The 17,705-nt window shown below is 49.4% G+C and overlaps 1 pseudogene; it reads right to left on the reverse strand.

The window, feature by feature from the left end:
* Window positions 1-16,144: 16,144 nt before the first annotated feature.
* On the reverse strand, window positions 16,145-16,746 carry LOC132241018 (large ribosomal subunit protein uL11-like; annotated as a pseudogene).
* Window positions 16,747-17,705: the final 959 nt, after the last annotated feature.

Here is a 17,705-nt window from a genome sequence, read left to right on the forward strand (position 1 = left end):
ACATCATAGTCACGAAGAGAAGCGGAAAGGGGTGGGTGAAGGCTGAAACAGGCATGATATATTTTTTAGTAATCAGCAATCTTAAAACTGGGAAAGTTGAGTCAACCAGACTTAAGGAAGGGAGTGTTAAGAACAAATCTGCTTGTGAGAAGGTAGGGCCTGTTTTTGGAAAGAGAGGGCAGGACAGGCATTTCAGGCATCTACTATGATAGGAAGGTGGGGAAGAGAAACCAAACAGACTTAGCTGGCTGGCAGACGGAAGGTGAGCCAAGTACCTTTAAGAACAGTGGAAGCAATGACAAGCCTCTTGCTTTAAGGCAAGATGAGCTGTCAGTAGTTATATTTAGCCTCCTGTGTAGGATAAGCGGGAAGCTTGCAGGTGTCTCAGAGCTGTGATCTCAATGATGCTTGAGGAAGGAATTTTACTGCCTTCTATGTAGAGAAAGGAATGAGCAATAAATGAGTTTCGACGGAGCCCCAGACCTCTTATTAATGTACTCACTACATATGTGAAGTAGGTATTGTTATCCATATATCACAAGGAGGAAACAACACATACAGTGGGTTCACAGAGGTTACGTTGCTTGCCCAAGGTCACACAGCTGGGAGGAAACACAACCAGAATTCAACCAAAGCCTAGGTCCCCGCCCACTGCATAGGTGGGAGCAGCCATTGCCAGAGGCTCAGACTTGAACTTCTTATGGCCTGGAATCACCTCCTGCCCTACCAATCCTTTCTCTACTCCTACTCCCCAACACACACACACACACACACACACACACACACACACACACACGCATTTACAATGCCTCTGGGACCCTGAGTCACAGACAGAGATGGTTTGGAGGGAGGAAAGAGACCATGAGCCCTGGGTTAGGCCCTGGAGGCAGGCGAGTAAGGAAGAGGCAGGTACCAGAGCTGTTTGGGGGCCTGATGCAGTGTGGGGGTGCGTGCATTAATTAATTCAATCAGCTGGTAGGTATTTAGCAACAGAGCTGGGCCTGCGGGCCCAGGGATGCAGTGCCAGGCCCCAAAGACTCGGTCTCTGCCTTCCTGGAGCTCACAGCTCCGTGAAGTGTTGTGCTCGACTAGAGCTTTCTGCGCTGTGGAAATAGTATCTGCACCGTCTTATGTGGTCTCCACGAGCCCCATGTGGGTGTTGAGCACTTGAAATGTGGCTAGCGCAACTGAGGAAGTGAGTTTTTAACTTCATTTAAATTTATTTATTTTTTATTTTATTTTTAAACGATATGTTTTTATTGATATTTTAGAGAGAGAAAGAGGAAGGGAGAGGGAGAGAGACATAGAAATATCAATGAGAGAGAAACGTCATTGATCGGCTGCCTCCTCCACGCCCCCCACAGGGGATCGAGCCTGCAACCTGGACATGTGCCCTGACTGGGAATCGAGCTTGCGGCCTCTTGGTTCCTGGGTCGATGCTCAACTGCTGAGCTACACCGGCTGGGCTAAATTTATTTAAATTTAAATAGCTACATGGGGCTGGTGGCTAGTATTGGACAGGACAGGTCTCATGGGTGAGACAGACATGTCAGCATATAAGCTAGAGTAAGACGGGGGCTCCCGGGGGCCCATGAAAGTGGCACCTGACTCAGACTGAGGTTAAGAGGAGCTTTTTCTAGATCTGGTGATAGGTAATGGTTTACATTTTTCCTTAAACTCCTGATGCTCTTTCTCTTCCCATAAAACTTGTCAATGAGGTACACATAGAGACTGAAAGTGCACAAATCGTAACCGTACTGCTTTGATCCTCCTATTCTAAACTTTCCAGCCAAAGGGCTGCAAAAGGGGGTTATCAGGTCCCTGAATCCAGGGAGTGGAGGTGAATGTCAGAGGGGGTCAGAAAACCCCTCCTCAGGGGCATTCAGGCAGACCCTGAAATCCAGATGTAAGTCCCCACAACCTTGCTGGAAGGAGCCTGGAGTTGAGGAGGGGGCTCGTGAGAGGAGGGGATGGTGAGAGGAGGACTACTTTTTTTTAAAAAAAATATATTTTATTGATTTTTCACAGAGCGGAAGGGAGAGGGATAGAGAGTTAGAAACATCAATGAGAGAGGAACATCAACCAGCTGCCTCCTGCACACCTCCCACTGGGGATGTGCCCGCAACCAAGGTACATGCCCTTGGCTGGAACTGAACCTGGGACCCTCCAGTCCACAGGCCGACGCTCTACCCACCGAGCCAAACCGGTTAGGGCAGGACTACTTTTTTAAAATATATTTTTACTGATTTCAGAGAGGAAGGGAGAAGGAGAGAGAGATAGAAACATCAATGATGAGAGAGAATCATTGATTGGCTGCTTCTTGCACACCCTACACTGGGAGGCAAGTCTGCAACCTGGGCATGTGCCCTGACCTGAATCAAACCATGACCTACTGGTTCATCGGTCGATGCTCAACCATGGAGCCACACTGGCCAGCCAGAGAGGAGGATTATTTTTGAGGAACAGTAGAGTGGACTTGGTAGCAGTTGGGACTGAAATCTAGGGGCAAAGGTGACTTTGAAGCAGATCTGCAGGCAGAAGAGCTTCTGGAACATGGGTGGGGGCAGGGAGTGTTAGGTGAGAAGAGAAAGCCTACTTCTAACATGTTTGGTTTGCTGTGGAGCTGTCCTAAGGCAGCAAGAAATAACTTGCCTGCAGAGGGGTGGGGGGGCAGAAGGTGTCAGTGTGGGGGCAGGTAGTACTTATACCCATTGGGAAGGGGCACTCCAGGAGGGGGAGATGAGGGAACTCACAAACAAGCTGTGGTAGAGTCATGGCGAGGGCTGGACAAGGGTGCAGGGCAGAATAGCCTCAACGGGGGAGCAAAGGAAGAAATGGACTCTGAAGAGAGGACCTTTAACAATATTACTTAGAAATAATAGGAGAACCAAGATGGCGGCATAGGTAAACACCGGAGAATGCTGCCTTGCACAACCACTTCAAAAATACAACTAAAAGATGGACCGGACATCACCCAGAACCACAGGAAAGCTGGCTGAGGGGAAATTCTTCAACTAGAAGGAAAGAGAACAGCAAACTGAGACTCAGAGGACGTGCAGTGCGGAAAATACAAAGGTGTGGAGGTGCACGCGGAGTGGGCTGGTGGCTGAGGGCGCGGTTGTCGTTTTCAATCGGGAGGGAGGCTCAGGCCCTGAGCTCCAGTTCTGAGCGAGTCTCTAGGGACCCAGACTCAAATGGGAGAAGCAGGACTGTCTGGCATCAGTTGGAACGCGAGGGCAGCTTTCTCTCCGAAGTTTGCAGCGGTTGCTGGGACTCTGAGAGGCAGAGCCTCTGGGGACGGGACTGAGAGCAGCCATAACTGCTCCCTCTGCCCGCCCTGTAGATCCCCTGGGACCCGCCCCACCCAAGCCCTGCACAGAGCCATTTGCCGGATAGCCTCAGGCAAAGGCTAGATTAGCACCTCCCCAGAGGACAGAAGTTTTCCCACTGCAGACACAGATGACTCTCACAGCCAGTTGGCCTGGAGGTCAAATCCCCCCAGTATTAACTACAACAATCAAGGCTTAACTACAACAAGACTGCGCACAAAGACCACTAGGGGGTGCACCAAGAAAGCATAAAAAATGCGGAGACAAAGAAACAGGACAAAATTGTCAATGGAAGATATAGAGTTCAGAACCACACTTTTATTTTTTTTATTTTTTAATTTTATTTTATTGCTTACAGTCTTACAAAGGGTATTACATATGTGTCCCTTTTTTTCCCCTGCCCTTGACAATCCCCTGGCCTCCCCTACCCCCCAGTGTCTTATGTCCATTGGTTATGCTTATATGCATGCATACAAGCCCTTTGGTTGATCTCTTACACCCCTCCATCCTGCCCCCCACCCCTCCCCGGCCTTCCCGCTACAGTTTGACAATCTGTTTGAGGCTGCTCTGCCTCTGTATCTATTATTGTTCAAAAGTTTATAATGGTCTCTATTATCCATGAATGAGTGAGATGATGTGGTATTTTTCCTTCATTGACTGGCTTATTTCACTTAGCATAATGCTCTCCAGTTCCATCCATGCCGTTGCAAATGGTAAGAGTTCCTTCTTTTTTACAGCAGCATAGTATTCCATCGTGTAGATGTACCACAGTTTTCTAATCCATTCATCTACTGATGGGCACTTAGGCTGTTTCCAGATTCTAGCTATGGTGAATTGTGCTGCTATGAACATATGGGTGCATATATCCTTTCTGATTGTTGTTTCTGCAGAACCACACTTTTAAGGTCTCTCAAGAACTGTCTAGAAGCCGCCGATAAACTTATGAGATCTACAAGAAATCTAATGAGGCCCTCGATGTTATGATAAAGAACCAACTAGAAATTAAGCATACACTGACTGAAATAAAGAATACTATACAGACTCCCAACAGCAGACCAGAGGAGCGCAAGAATCAAATCAAAGATTTGAAATGCGAAGAAGCAAAAAACACCCAACCGGAAAAGCAAAATGAAAAAAGAATCCGAAAATACAAAGATAGTGTAAGGAGCCCCTGGGACAGCTTCAAGCGTACCAACATCAGAATTATAGGGGTGCCAGAAGATGAGAGAAGGAAAGATATTGAAAACCTATTTGAAGAAATAATGACAGAAAACTTCCCCCACCTGGTGAAAGAAATAGACTTACAGGTCCAGGAAGCGCAGAGAACCCCAAACAAAAGGAATCCAAAGAGGACCACACCAAGACACATCATAATTAAAATGCCAAGAGCAAAAGACAAAGAGAGAATCTTAAAAGCAGCAAGAGAAAGAAACTCAGTTACCTACAAGGGAATACCCATACGACTGTCAGCTGATTTCTCAACAGAAACTTTGCAGGCCAGAAGGGAATGGCAAGAAATATTCAAAGTGATGAATGCCAAGAACCTACAACAACCAAGATTACTTTATCCAGCAAAGCTATCATTCAGAATTGAAGGTCAGATAAAGAGCTTCACAGATAAGGAAAAGCTAAAGGAGTTCATCACCACCAAACCAGTATTATATGAAATGCTGAAAGGTATCCTTTAAGAAGAGGAAGAGGAAGAAAAAGGTAAAGATACAAATTATGAACAACAAATATGGATCTATCAACAAGTGAATCTAAGAATCAAGTGAATAAATAATCTGATGAACAGAATGAACTGTTGATTATAATAGAATCAGGGACATAGAAAGGGAATGGACTGACTATTCTTGTGGGGGAAGGGGGTGTGGGAGATGCGGGAAGAGACTGGACAAAAATCGTGCACCTATGGATGAGGACAGTGGGTGGGGAGTGAGGGCGGAGGGTGGGGTGGGAACTGGAAAGAGGGGAGTTATGGGGGTGGAAAAAGAGGAACAAATGTAATAATCTGAACAATAAAGATTTAATAAAGTGAAAAAAAATAATAATGACTGATGCTGTATAGTCTTGATGAGAAACTAAGGTTCTGACCAAGATCATGCAACTCATAAGCAATGGAGCTGGTCTCACGTCCTGGCGGTCCAATTCCAGAAGACACACCCTCACACACTTTCCCTCCAGCCTCGCGTTGCCCACCGGTGTCTGCTGTACCTGGCAAGGACAGTGTGGAGGAGGGTGAGAGGAGAATGGAGATGCCTCAGACCACCAGGAAGCTGGGGTGGGTGTGCTGGAGGGTCTGGTGGGGAGGGAGCCAGCAAGGGGAACTTGGGCCCGATGGTCCAGATCTTGGAGCCTTAGATCAGCAGGCTATCACGTGACCTGCGCTTAGCTGCCTGCATGTGGACAGCCAGGCACCTGAGGGGAAATCAATGTTGGGTAAGTCTGAGGGGCAGCCTAAGTTGTGGTAAAAGAACTGTAAGTTGCAAGAGCCGCACAAGGCCTGGGTGGAAGTGCCCACTTCTTATCTCTTGTAACAGGGGCCCGCCTCTGCCCCAGCTCCTGACTCTGTAACCCTGACCTCCAAGAACAGGACGTTAGAGCTGGCGAGGGCTTGACAGATCATCTGGCCCCTGCTCATTTCCCAGCGGCCCTGCAGTGGAAAAACTGTTTCCCACCTTTGTAGGGGAAACCCAGTTCTTCCTTGCCATGAGGCTTTCACCGCTGGGTCTCCTTTACTACCCACACAGAACACTTCACTTCTTTTTTTTTTTTAAATAAATCTTTATTGTTCAGATTATTACAGTTGTTCCCCTTTTTCTGCCCCATAGCTCCCACCCCATCCTCTGCCCTTACCCCCCCACTGTCCTCTTCCATAGGTGTACGCTTTTTGTTGCCGGGTCAAAGGTCATACACATGGAAAATGTAGCTATTTCCATCCGCGACGTGTCCCTGTGTTTGGAAAGTTCTCTCACAACTTGTTCACGCTCTACTCAGAAAGGGTACAGAGACACGTAATGGCTTTTTAAAAAAATAATGTGTCCTCTTATATTTAAAATGAGGATTTCGCTACCACAAGTGAGGAGAAAACAACACTACAGCTGCTCTCGCCCTTCTCGCCCTTCGGGTGATAGTTGTGTGTGGGGCTGCGTGCTGGTTAGTGGGTCGTCAAAGCCTCGCAGGGGCCGTCGCAGCCTCACAGGGGCCGTCGCAGCCTCACAGGGGCCGTTTCAACCTCACAGGGGCCGCCTCAGCCTCACAGGGGCCGCCTCAGCCTCACAGGGGCCGTTTCAGCCTCACAGGGACCATCTCAGCCTCACAGGGACCGTCTCAGAACACTTCACTTCTGACACTCTGGTCACCAAATGTGTGGAGGTTTTTCCCCACAGCAAGCAATTCTCTGTGACACCCGCTGGGTGTCCTACAATTTAATTGCCTACCTGGAGGTAGCACCCACAGGTTAAGGGCTCAGTACCACAAGGGTACTCCCCCTCCCCCTTCCTCCCCAGGTACTTCAGATCCCAATTAAAGGCCCAAGTTATCACCTGTGCCTCTGACCAACGGGCTATAGATTGGAGGTTCCAAGGGCCCCCCTCCTTGAGTCTGATTAATTTGCTAGAGCGGCTCACAGAACTTAGGGAAACACTTGTGTTTACCAGTTCATTATAAAAGGATATGATAGCCCTGGCTGGTGTGGCTCGGTTGGTTGGGCATCACCCCTGCACTGAAAGGTTGCCGGTTCGATTCCTGGTCAGGGCACGTGCCCCGGTTGCAGTCTTCATCCCAGGTAGGGAGTGTGCAGAAGGCAGCTGATCGATGTCGTGCTCTCATGTCGATGTTTCTCTCTTTCTAAAAGAATCCATAAAAACAATTTTTTAAAAAAGGATATGATAAAGGATACAGACGAACAGCCAGATGAAGAGATGCATAGGGTGAGGTCTGGGAGGGTCCTGAGAACAGGAGCTTCTGTCCCTAGAGTTGAGGCGCGTCACATTCCGGATGTGATGTGTTTGCCGACCTGGGAGCTCTCCGAACCCCATGCACTGGGGTTGTATGGAGGCTTCATGCGTAGGCATGATCAATTATAACTCCATTTCCAGCCACTATGCCCTCTCTGGAGGATGCAAGGTGGAGCTACACATGCCAAGCTTCTAATAATGGCTTGGTCCCCATGCCACTGGCAACCAGTCCCCATCCAGAAGCTCCCCAGGAGCCCCCCAGAATTACCTCATTAGAACAAAAGATGCTCCCAGTGCTCTTATCACTTAGGCAATTACAAGGCTTTTAGGGGCTCTGTGCCAGGAACTGGGTACAAAGTCCAAATATATATTTCTTATAAATCACAATATCCCAGGCTCATGAAATCAATATACATGGTGGCAGAGTCAGGGCTAGAAACCAGGTTCCCCAATGATCATCGCAGTGCTTCTGCACCCATCGGCTCCATCTCAGGAGAAGTTTAGGAACAAAATGGTGACCTGTGGGTGGGATGATAGGACAGTAGATATAGTTATAACCGATAGGACATTCATCTCCAAATAAAGTTGATTAATGTGCTTAGGAAATTCCCTAGATGATCATATAGGTGCCATTCTAATATTTGAAAACAACTAACACATGGCTGGGAGAAATGCTGGGTGATGGGACCTGATCTAAACCTAATTTGAGAGGCCAGATTTGCCCAAATGGTATTGACTATGGATAGAGGTAGAGTCTGGGGCTTTGGTCCCCAAATAATCATCTGCATAAGAGCAAGGTTTGTGGGAGGTGGGATAACGCTGGTGTGTATAGACAGGGAGATTCTGTTTGGCACACGGCTGGTCAGACTCGATCCTGTGATTTGCTTGCCAGAAGCACTGACATGACTTTGAGCTGCGTGAAGAGAGCTGTAGGACCCAGAAAGATGGCGCCCTTGGGCCCCAGATCTGTGATGGGCAGGCCCTGTTGGGAGGGTAAGGTCTATTTTAAGAGGATAGGGACAAACTTCAGGGTCCAGAGGGAGAAATCAGGCTGGTGAGGAGAGCCCATGCCCAGAAGGAGGACATGGAGATGTTGAACTGGGGGACAGGACTCACGGGGCAGGTGATAGTGGTCTTCACACTCCTGAAGGACTACTAGCTGGAACAGAAACTACATTGATTCTGTGTACCTGAGAGCAAATAACAAAGACCAGTGAGTGGATACAGACTCACGAGGAAAGACTTTCTAATAATTAAAGCTGTCCAAAGGTGGAATGGACCTCAATGAGTGGTGGTGAGTTCACCATCATGGGAGGTAATCAAGCATGTGTTGGTCAACCAATTTGTGAGAATGTGTTAGAGGGCATTCAAGGATCAGAGTCTCCCTACTCCAAAGTTCTGCAAGGTTTTGATTTTGGGGATGGACCAAGGACCAAAATAACTCAAAGTGCGAGAAGATCCTTTATACCAGCGATCGCCAACCAGTGGTCCGCAAGGTCTGAAAGGTTGGTGACCGCTGGTTTAAGGAAACCTTAGAGAAACCTTTGGAGCAGCGGTCGCCAACCAGTGGTCTGTGAGGTCCAAAAGGTGGGCAACCGCTGCTCTACACTGCCTGTCCTCCAGGGCTCCTTGGGAACTTACTCTGAGTGTTTGGATTTTTTCTCTCCTCCCTGCTCCCCAGTTTCTTCTGCCAGGCTGGGGAACTTCCTCAGTGGCCAGCGGTGCCACCTTGTGCTCATAGCACACTTCTTGGCTGGGGAAGAGGAAGGAATAGGCTGGCTGCTGAGAGGGGAGGGCGGGGCCCCAAGGCTGGGCCCCAAAGAAGGGCCGCAGAGGGAAAGTCCCCACAATGGAGCATCTGATCTTACCCAGCGAGGTGGGTGCTGACTCAAGTTGGCATCTCTGAGTAAGGAGATGCCGGAAGAGCAACCAGGCAGTGAGGCTGAAAATCTGGTAAAACTTCTTGAGCCAGAGCTGGAGCCTCTGTTACAGGAGCCAGGCACTGCATTGTGGGTTTTGAAGATGACAGTGTTGCCTTAAAATTGCTGAGAGCACTGGTGGGCTGGGAACATGGACAAAAAGCTTGCTGCTGGCACAGCTGGAGTAGCGACCACTGCTGCACATCTCCGGGGACACCTTGAGTCTAGGGCAGGGGTGGGCAAACTTTTTGACTCGAGGGCCACAATGGGTTCTTAAACTGGACCGGAGGGCCGGAACAAAAGCATGGATGGAGTGTTTGTGTGAACTAATATAAATTCAAAGTAAACATCATTACATAAAAGGGTACGGTCTTGCCGAAACCGGTTTGGCTCGGTGGATAGAGCGTCGGCCTGCGGATTGAAAGGTCCCAGGTTTGATTCCGGTCAAGGGCATGTACCTGGGTTGCGGGCACATCCCCAGTAGGGGATGTGCAGGAGGCAGCTGATCGATGTTTCTCTTTCATCGATGTTTCTAACTCTCTATCTCTCTCCCTTCCTCTCTGTAAAAAATCAATAAAAAATATATTAAAAAAAGAAAAAAAGGGTACGGTCTTTTTTTTTCAATAGTTTTATTCATTTCAAACGGGCCGGATCCGGCCCGCGGGCCGTAGTTTGCCCAAGGTGGTCTAGGGAATACACAATGTGAGTGGTGCCAGCAGACAGCAGCCCTGAGGTTCTGTGCCCACGTGAGAAACAAAAGCCTTAGGACAAAGTGAGACTGTGGGGCCTGGGGTAGGCAGGGGAGCTCTGGCTGGTAGATGAGCACAGGGGACAAAGGACCAGTCCAGGAAGGAAGAGCTCTCCGCTGGAGGAGGACCCAGCCTCTACCCCTTCCCTGTTCCATTCATCCATTCACCATCTGGGGACTGAGTGCCCTCTGTCCTGAACACGGTGCTGGGCCTGGGGGCCGTGGCCGTGAGCCAAGCACAGACATAGGCCTTGCCTTCGTGGAGCTTATGGTTCAGAGAAGGGCTGTCCGATAGAACTTTCTGGATGATGGAAATAGTGCCGAGAGGTAGCCAAGCCTGCATCAGGGGTGGGGGAGGTTTCCTAGGGAAGTGAGCTTAGAGCTGGGGCCTAAAAGGAGGGGGGGAGCCCTGGCTTGTCCTCCGTGCCTCTCCAGCATTGGGGCCTGCAGTGCCTGCATTCAAGCTCATTCCATGGCGTGCAACACCCCCTTTCCAAGCAGTCTCAGCCGGCTGCGGACTACCCAAGAAGGCTTGTTTGACTGCACCTCCCCTCTCCTGGCCTGGTGTCTGCACCAGGGTGGTTGCTCAACAAACATTTATATAATTCAGCCAATCACCAAGCAATAGGCATTGAGCACCAATAACAGCTCGCTCTACAGCGGTGACCCGGACTGCCAAGGCCCCAGCTCTCACAGAGCTTCCCCACTTGAGTCAGGGATACAGACTCTGTGGAAGCAAGTGTACACAAAAGATGATTTCAGAGCGTCATGAGGGCCCCGAGGAATTGAAACAGGGTACTGAGATAGTGTCACTTTTGTTATTGGTGGTGTTGGGGTGTCCTGGGAAAGAATGAATGAGTGAATGAATGAATAAATGAATGATAAGAATGGAGGCCAAAGAAAGGTACACTGCACCCCTAGGCTGAGTGGGGATTAGAGGGAAAGCTGGGGACTCTTAGATCCCAGGGTGGGGCGCTTGGGGTGAGGTGGAGAGGGAGTGGACAGGGGACGGGTGGAACCTCAAAATTCAGTGAAGAAGGAGAATACCTGGAGTTGCTGACACTATGTCCCCTTTGCACCCAATCATGACTCAGGCTTGAGTTCTGAGAGGAGGGGTGGGGCAGGGAGGACCTAGAGTTGAGGTTCAGGGAGCTTGCCTTAGTTTCCCCACCTGTAAGAGAGTACTTACATTATGTGGCAGATGAATAAGGATTAAGTAAGACCTAGAAAGAGTGTTTAGGTCATTGCTGGCGCTCAGCAAACACGAATTCCCTCAGTCTTGCAACATTGCGAGCCTCTGGCTGGCTCACCGTGTTTCAGTGACGAGAAACAGCCCACAGCCCAGTCACCCTTGCTTCCTCTTGCACAAGCTCCTCTGCGGATGGTGGGGTATTGTCTTCTTTGCTTGTTTCTTCTGGAACCACCTCTTCAAGGAAGGGGGAGCCAAGGGTAGGGGCATATGTGTTCAGACACGCTAACAGAAATGAAATAGAGCTGATCCACTTCCTTCCTCGGCCTCCATTTCCAAGGGTTTAAGGAGGGTTCCTTTTGTCCCCCAGATTCCCACCCAGCACAGGTGGCTTCCAGTTCCTCTCCTCTTCTGGCACACAAGTCCAGGCAGGCTGTGGCTTGTTGACCTTGCTGAGGGGAGCCTGCTTGGGCCCTGGCTAGAGACAGGACAGACCGAGTCGGGCAAGGATGCCCTTAGTTCCTGGAGACAGGAGCTGAGACAGAGGTGAGGTTTTGCAGAGAAAGGCAGGGATTAGAATGTGGTAACACTCCCAGGAAGGTGGAACCTGAAAGGAACAAGAGTTGTGTGTGACCTGGCGAGCAGCCTGGCGGCACTGACGCCTCCTGCTCCTGTGAGTCCCGCCCAGGGTCTCACCGTGGTTGTCTAATTGTTTTGTGATGATGACTGAGCTGGGCCCTTGTCTTATAAGGCTGGCCTGTGCCTGTCGGCCTGCCATGCCTAGGGCACAGCCGGAGGCTGCAACAAAGGCCAGCTGATTAGGAGATGGAGGGGGAGGGGGAAGAGCCTGTGGAGAGGTGGGGTTAGAGGGCCGGTGAGGGTGGGCACAGGGGCCAAGAGGAACAGTGGCAGGACGGGAGGCGTGAGAGGGCACAGGCAGAAAGGTCCGGGGAGGACAGGCTCTGTGGAGTAGTGGACCAACTTGGGGGTAAGGACCAGGGACAAGAGTGATGGAGGCAGGCTGTGGCAAAGTGACTTCTGAGATACGGTGGGGGTCCTCCCCAGGGATGGGGAGGCCAAGAAGCTGAAGGGACATCATTCAACATCTCAGAGACCGTGTCAAGGCCTTTGGGGGCCATGGTGGGTAGCAGCGAGGATGAGGAAGGAAAAAGGACAAGTGTGGGCCCAATCACCTCACCTTGATTTGTCTATTGGTAGCACTAGTTGTCTTGCCTCTGAGTTGGAGACTGGGCACTCAAGGGCAGGGATAGGAGGGGACTTTTCACTATTTTTCACTGTACACTCTTCTGTACCTTTTAGATTCTGAGCCACATAAATATGTGACCTTTAAAAAATGTAAATTAAAAATGCAGCCCTAGCAGGTTTGGCTCAGTGAATAGAGCATTGGCCTGTGGACTGAAAGGTGCCAGGTTTGATTCCGGTTAAGGGCCCATGCTCAGGTTATGGGATTGATCCCCAGTGGGGGGCATGTAGGAGGCAGTCGATCAATCGTTTTCTCATCATTGATGTTCCTATCTCTCTCTCCCTCTCCTTTCCTCTCTGATTAAAAAAATAAAGAAAAAATTTAAAAATGCAAATAGTTTTCAATAGTTTTATTCATTTCAAACGGGCCGTATCCGGCCCGCGGGCCGTAGTTTGCCCACGGCTGGTCTAGGGAATACACAATGTGAGTGGTGCCAGCAGACAGCAGCCCTGAGGTTCTGTGCCCACGTGGGAAACAAAAGCCTTAGGACAAAGTGAGACTGTGGGGCCTGGGGTAGGCAGGGGAGCTCTGGCTGGTAGATGAGCACAGGGGACAAAGGACCAGTCCAGGAAGGAAGAGCTCTCCGCTGGAGGAGGACCCAGCCTCTACCCCTTCCCTGTTCCATTCATCCATTCACCATCTGGGGACTGAGTGCCCTCTGTCCTGAACACGGTGCTGGGCCTGGGGGCCGTGGCTGGCATTGCTCTGTGGTTAGAGCACCAGCTTGCTCACCAAAGGGCATGTACCTGGGTTGCACTTTCAATCCCCAGCTCCTCCTGGGGAGCATGCAGGAGGCAACCAATGCTGTTTCTCTCTCACTCTCTCCCCCTTCTTTCCATTTTCTCTGAAAATCAATGGAAAAAATATCCTCGAGTGAGGATTAAAAATAAAATTTTTAAAAAAGAGCAAATAAAAATTCTCTTCTCCCTCCCTCCCTGGGATCCTTTGGGGGACTGGTCATATTCTGGGGACTGGCCACGCTGGTGAGGGGAGGGGCTGCTTGCACCTCAGCCAGCTCCTCAGTGTCCCACGCAGGCAAGCTGGCATCTCCTTCACAGCTCAGGTACATTCTGTCTTTCTCTGTGCCTGCTGCTGCTTTCGTGGTTCCCCATGCCAGTGGTAACGCCACAGTAGTCCGGCTGTTATAGCTTCACTTCCCTTCCCACGGCCCCAGTCTGTTGACTCTGCCTCTTGCCATGTCTCCTTAGCCCACACCTCCACTACCATCACATCTTGAATATGGTATGTTGGCTCTTCTGATGCCTGCCTCCCCTGGTTTATCCTCCCCATACCTCAGTCCCAGTGAGCTTCCTAAATACACATCTTATCACACTGCTCTGCTGCTTAAATCCTCCTGAAGCCGACAGTGTTAGTGCTCTGCCCACATCCCCCTGGATGCCCCTCTCCATTTTCTGTGCATGACACTCCCCTCAGTGTGCTTTCAAGGTTGACACCTTCGGTTCTTGGAGGATTGCCCTTGGCCTCCTGGAGCTCCTCTACCCCCTGGGCCACAGCATAACCAGTGACTGCCCCAGGTTGGGCTGCCCTGAGGCCTTACACTCCAGAGCTGCTTGGGTGCCTGGCTTGCTTATCGGCCCACAGCCCTCACTCACCCACTGGGAGTACTTCTGTAATAGTATGTCACTCAGCATCTAAGATGAATCCCTCGCCCTGACTGGTTTGGTTCAGTGGATAGAGGGTCAGCCTGCGGACTGAAGGGTCCCAAGTTTGATTCCGATCAAGGGCACATGCCTGGGTTGCGGGCTTGATCCCCAGTAGGGGGTGTGCAGGAGGCAGCCGATCAATGATTCTCTCTCATCATTGATGTTTCTCTCTCTCTCCCTTTCCCTTCCTCTCTGAAATCAATAAAATATATTTTAAAAGAATGATGAATCCTTCAGTGAAAACATATTGTCCACAACTTAAAGTTCAAATCACCTGTCTTGACTCACCTTTCTCTCTGGAAATCTATTCCATATCACACCTAAATTTAACACACACCAAAGTTCTGGCTATTCTGTTCTGTCACATTTTTATATCTTAGTACCAGCCTTTTTTTTAAATTAAAAAAAATTGAACCTCTTTATTCCTCTCCCCCCATTCTTTATGTCTCTGGTCAATATCATTTCCTTTAACTCTCTAATGGAGCTAATTGCTTCCTCAGGATACTGTGTGTAAACTTTATTATAAGACCCATCTTGCTAAATTTAACTAGTCTTTCCTGATGCCTAGCATGGTGCTGGGCACAGAGTAGGTGCATTTAAATGTTTTTAAATGGATATCAATTCCCCAAATGTCCTAAGACTCTCCACTATTGGTCTTCTCAGTCTTGAATCTCTTCAACCCCCAATCAAAATTCACTGTCCCTGCTTACTTATCAGAGCTCTGTACTCTATTGCTATGTTGCTAAGATTAATTAAATCTTGTCAGAAGAAAGCAGGATGGTGGACTATAAAGAACACTGTTCCTTCTGGTATCTTGGGATACCAGAAACTCAAAGTCTAACTCTGTGTGGTGTGGACTCTTGGAGGCCCAGTTTGCTCACTTCTTTCACTAAGTGGAAGGTGTATATGACTTCTAAGATCAGGCAGGGCTGAAATGAAAGTCCTATGTAGGCTGGGGCCTGGTCTGACTTATTCTCCATTCTCCCAACACCAAGAATGGTGCCTGATGCAGAGGATGCTCTTAAATATTTGTTGAGAGAAGAAACTATTTCAGTAGCTATATATTGCTTGGTGCTTTTTAAAAATATATATATTTGTATTGCTTTCAGAGAGGAAGGGAGAGAGAAAGAAACATCAACGATGAGAGAGAATCCTCCTGCACACCCCACACTGGGGATCGAGCCCCCAACCCGGGCATAAGCCCTGACCGGCAATTGAACTGTGACCTCCTTGTTCATAGGTTGATGCCTAACCACTGAGCCATTCCAGCTGGGCTGCTTGGTGCTTTATATGATATTCTATGTAATTCCCAAAGTGGTAGAGTCAGGATTTATATGCAGATTTGGATGACTTTAAGATCATGTTCTTCTCAAAATACTTTGTGGCCTTTAGGAGACAAGGCCACCACACAAGGATTTGTTCCATTGATGGCTTTTTAAAAAATATATAATTTTATTTATTTCAGAGAGGAAGGGTGATAGAAACATCAATGATGAAAGCGAATCATTGACTGGCTGCCCCCTCACGCCCCCTGCTGGGGATTGAGTCTGCAACCCAGGCATGTACCCTGACCAGGAATTGAACCAGACCTACTGGTTCATAGGTCGACGCTCAACCACTGAGCTGTGCTGGCCAGGCCCATTAATGGCTTTAATGGTGGCTGTGGAAGGGTGGAGAAGAACCTGAGGTCCTTATTCTTCTTACTGTAGCATACAGGCAACTGCCTCTTCCCTCACAAACCTTGGGGGATAACAGGAATTTTTTTTTCCCACTGCTTGTCAAATAATCTTTAATTGAAACATTTTCCTCTGTAGTTCTTTTTTTTTTTTTTTTTTTTTTTTTTTTTTTTTTTTTAAATATATTTTATTGATTTTTTACAGAGAGGAAGAGAGAGGGATAGAGAGTTAGGAACATTGATGAGAGAGAAACATCGATCAGCCGCCTCCTGCACACTCCCCACTGGGGATGTGCCCGCAACCAAGGTACATGCCCTTGACCGGAATCGAACCTGGGACCCCTGAGTCCGCAGGCCGACGCTCTAGCCACGGAGCCAAACCAGCCATGGCTCCTCTGTAGTTCTTAACTAGCGGGACATTCCACTGCACCACTGTTGATACCATTTATGATGTCATGAGGGTGGCAGCCATCAACATTGCAGCCCTCCAACTGGGCAGTCCCCAGGATCTCTTTAATGGTTCCAGAGAGTTCTCTAGCTAAAGATCAGTGCTGTATCTGTTGGGCAATGCTGACAATCTCATCAAAAGTGGTATTTCCACTGTGCTTAATGTTTTTTTGCTTCTTTCTGTCTCTTGGTGGTTCTTTGAGGGCTTTGATGATCAGGACAGAGGCGGAAGGCACTACTCAGTCTGGGCCTGTCTGTTCTGAATGGTCAGTTTCACTGTAATCCTCAGACCCTTCCTATCACCGGTTGCTTTGGCGATGTCATCACCAAACTTTTTTGGAGACAGGCCCAGGGGGCCGATCTTGGGGGCCAGGGCAGACGTGGCACCCACTTCCCCACCGGTGCACCTCAGGGATACGACTTTGATCTCGTTGGGGTCGAACTTCAGCGGCATGGTGGAGGCAGCTGGTGTCGGATGAACCCGGATTCAGGACGACCAAAAAAAGCTGCACCTGAGCCTCCTCTGAGCCGAAAGCCGAAAGGCAGTAACAGGAATTTAAAGTTGTCAGTGGAAGTGGGTGAGAGTATGGTGAGGAAATCTGATCAGTCATCTAAATGTGGTGCCTGGGCAAATGGTGGGGTTTAGGTACACAGTTCTAGCTATGTGCTGATAAGCCAGCTCTCTCTCTCTCTCTAAAAAAAGGCCCTGATTAATTGCTTTGTTGATGTCTGTGGTATATATTCCCACTATGGCTGACTTCAAGCAACCATCATGCAGTCACTGACTGCAGACTTGGCAGAACTGGGCATAGTCAGCTCTCACAAGCCAGTGAGCTGCCGCGGCAACCAAATGAACAGTAAGCAGGCTGTCCCCAGAAAGCCGCAGGAAGACTGCAGCTGCTGCAGACACCACGGCAGCCTTGGGAGGCCTCAGCTCTTACGCTGCCTTTTCTGAAGACTGGCATTGGTCTCTGCCCCTCTGCTTTACAGCCGCTATCCCTTTACCTCCATGGCCATCTCGGCTGCTGGCTGGAGGGCTCCCCCCCGCCAGTGGCCCCCGGCTCCTCTTTGGAACACAACCTCTGTTGCCTTGCCTTAAAGGGCTCTTGCAATTAGTTCTCCACTAAGTAATTCAGGTGGTGCCATCCCGAGAGGAAGGATGGGGGTGCTAGTTCCATCAGTTATTCCTCTGCCCCTCACTTGAATTCAGGCAGTAGTTCCCTCCCAAATTCCCAAAATCCTCAACACCGAGGAACGTGCGCTCACTGGATCAGGCCCAGCGGGAAGCAGCAGGCCTCTCTGAAGAGGGTGGACTGAAGGGGCAGGGAAGCAGTGTGAGGCTGAGAAAGCCTGCTTCTGGTTGTGGAGAGGCCCACTCCCCAGCTGGGCGTGAGAAACAGGCCTTTGGGCCAAGGGCAAGTGCCCCTGAGATGGACAGATCTGGAGGAAGGGGCCTTGTCCCAGGGACCGAACTCCATTTTGGGTACCTGTGAGTCTTTCTCTCAAGTAGT

Source organism: Myotis daubentonii, chromosome 1, assembly GCF_963259705.1.
Source record: "Myotis daubentonii chromosome 1, mMyoDau2.1, whole genome shotgun sequence".
Classification (NCBI taxonomy): Eukaryota; Metazoa; Chordata; class Mammalia; order Chiroptera; family Vespertilionidae; genus Myotis; species Myotis daubentonii.